The sequence below is a fragment of the Gobio gobio genome, assembly GCF_949357685.1.
Source record: "Gobio gobio genome assembly, chromosome: 4".
Classification (NCBI taxonomy): Eukaryota; Metazoa; Chordata; class Actinopteri; order Cypriniformes; family Gobionidae; genus Gobio; species Gobio gobio.
The window spans coordinates 63,742,368-63,745,450 of NC_137100.1; the positions used below are offsets into that span (position 1 = coordinate 63,742,368).

At 35.5% G+C, this 3,083-nt stretch overlaps 1 protein-coding gene across 1 annotated transcript in view; it reads right to left on the reverse strand.

Moving 5' to 3' along the window:
• Positions 1 to 1,251: 1,251 nt before the first annotated feature.
• The window catches only part of aldh2.2 (aldehyde dehydrogenase 2 family member, tandem duplicate 2), a 31,052-nt gene continuing 29,220 nt past the window's right edge, over positions 1,252 to 3,083 (reverse strand). Inside the window, exon 13 of the mRNA XM_079815559.1 lies at positions 1,252 to 3,083. This exon is cut by the window's right edge and continues 157 nt beyond it. The gene's annotated coding sequence lies outside the window, so the exon portion shown is untranslated.

The following is a 3,083-nucleotide window of genomic DNA, read 5'->3' on the forward strand; positions in this document are numbered from 1 at the left end:
CACAGACTATGATGACGCGTTTTAACAGTCATTAATATCGTAAATCCTGCAACGTTTTTTGTATTTTCATTTAAAAAAAAGATATGTACATACAGTGTCATACAGTCAAATTGAAGTTACCCCAAAATGTTCCTAAGCCCCCCTAAATGATAATAAGAACAACAATAACAATTCGGTTTATCAATAACCGTATCCTCATTCATATTTAGACGCAACAAATGATATATATCCAGCTACAAAGAAATAGCCGAAAAGTCATTAATATTAAAATAATGTTATGTCATTTGTTTACTCTTACACTGAATGTTTGCTGCTTCAATCCAGATGAGTAGACTATTGTAGAGGGTAAATTTAGTATAGGGTGTGAAAATTGTACAGCTGTGGTATTTGTATAGGTTTGGCTCAATTTAGGTTTAGGTTTAGCTGTATATTTGTATTTTAGCTCAAAAATGGGTTGAATACATGTGATTAAATAGCATTCTGTGGACAACTTATCTTATATAGAGAGGAATTAGATATAGTATGCTATTACTTTAGCATACATTTACATGAGCAGACAGATAGAATTTAATATTACATTTAATAGTAACTCATCAGGAGCAAAGTCTGGCCTAAATAAGTACCCCCATGCAGCTTTGATGTGTCTAAAAGCTAACATTACAGTAACTTTTCTTTAACAGAGTAGAAATGGAAGAAGAGGATATGTCTGTCACGTTTTACTTGTTAACATTTGGGTTTCTTGACTGGTTGTTGACATAAGTGTAGCTCTAGATGTGAGTGCAAAGATTTTGTGCAAAGTGCAAAGTGATGGTAAAAATGAACATCTTTCTCTCTTTTCACTGCAGTTATCAATCTCACTGTATTTTTTCCCTCTTTTTGAAAGTTGTGAAATCACTACTGTGGCGTTTTTCTTTTGCTATTTGAGCAAATGGGCACACAAAACATATTTAATGTATTCTCTCATTCACCGCTATAATATTTAAACCAACTATGATGACTTAGTTGCTCTGAGAAACCCGGAAATGTGAAAAGGGTCTATGACAAAATTCGCATTTAGAAGATATAAGCATTCGAAATAGGGATCGACGATATGGATTTTTTAGTGCCGATGCTGATACCGATTTTTTTTCATCAGCCTTAGCCGATGACCGATACGGGCTGCCGATTTTCTTGAGCCGATATTTGGAGCCGATACTGCTTTTGCTCCCTCAATTTACATCATAAAAATGACACAATGATCATGATGATAACAATTTAAAATTTACAATTTAAAAAAAAGGAACATTTATTGAACTAAAAAAAACAATATTTAACAAATAGTAAAAACAGGTGATGTAGAACAAGAAAAAAAAAAGTTCAGTGGTGAAAATAAATTCTGAAAATAAATATTTACACATAAATAAAATAATGACACTATTGCACACATTATCAACAATGAAACAGCATAATAAAGTGCACACTGACTATAATTAATTTTAAAACTATTTACAACCAAGTAATTTAATGGTTACACTCTAAAAAATGCTGGGTTAAAAAATAACCCAAGTTGGGTTGAATATGGACTAACCCAGCAATTGGGTTGCTTTGACCCAGCAATTGGGTTGTTTTGACCCAGCAATTGGGTTGCTTTGACCCAGCAATTGGGTTGCTTTGACCCAGCAATTGGGTTGCTTTGACCCAGCAATTGGGTTGCTTTGACCCAGCAATTGGGTTGCTTTGACCCAGCAATTGGGTTGCTTTGACCCAGCAATTGGGTTGTTTTGACCCAGCAATTGGGTTGTTTTAACCCAGCAATTGGGTTGCTTTGACCCAGCAATTGGGTTGCTTTGACCCAGCAAATGGGTTGTTTTGACCCAGCAATTGGGTTGCTTTGACCCAGCAATTGGGTTGCTTTGACCCAGCAATTGGGTTGCTTTGACCCAGCAATTGGGTTGCTTTGACCCAGCAATTGGGTTGTTTTAACCCAGCAATTGGGTTGTTTTAACCCAGCAATTGGGTTGCTTTGACCCAGCGGTTGGGTTCAATTTTTGCTTAAAACAACCCAATTGATGGGTTAGTCCATTTTCAACCCAACTTGGGTTATTTTTAACCCAGCATTTTTTAGAGTGTAGGTGCACTTAACTTAATCTCTTGTAGAGCAACACCAGCGGTAATTCAGGAAAAAATCTCCCAATGCTCCACGTGAAACTTCAGTCTTTCCACCTTTTACCATCGTGTCAATTCTCAATTGATTTTGATTAATATGCGCGAGGGAGAGCGAGAGAGTGTGAAGACGGTGAGAGCTGCCCTGTGGACGCCTGTCTGTAAATAATGCAGGGGAAAAAATATCGGCCAACGCAGCAGCCTTGTATCGGCCGATACACGTAAAAATATCGGCCCGATATATCGGTCTAACACTAAATCAAAACTTACACTCTCTCAGACTTCAGACTGATGACATCACTCTGGACTTCAGCTTCTCATCAGATTTTCTGTCCAATCAAATGCACTCTAGAATCTGAAGCCCCGCCCCCTACATTATAAATAAACGCTGGAGATCTCCAGAATGCACTATTTTACCATATTGACCAGAGTTAGGTGTTAGTGATGAAGGAGAGAATACAAATTGTTGAGTATTTCTAAAATGAGCGAATATGAAGCTTAAATAAAAAAAAGTTTAAACACTGTGAAACCAAACAAAATGAGTACTTTGTATATTGTATGTCGACCGATTGCTATTGATACAAATTGGCTGATATTTATGTTTTGCAAAATATACACAATTGCTACTTTCTGTATGCCACTATGGAAATAATAAACAGACAAAACTGAGACATATGCATGTGCATTATAACCAATATTCTTTTTTAAGTTTCTTTTTCAGGTCGTCAGATCATATCGAACAATAAATGCTGCAGCAATCAGAGAGACCGTTAATGTTTTATATTCATTTATTTTCTTCTGTATGTTATTACAAAAAATATAATCAGAAAGACACATTTTTATGCGCATTGCGAATTAATGAATGAATAATAAAAATTCATGAATGAATAATAAAAAAAAATTGGATGATTTGTTTTTTCATGCAAATAATTGTGACGATT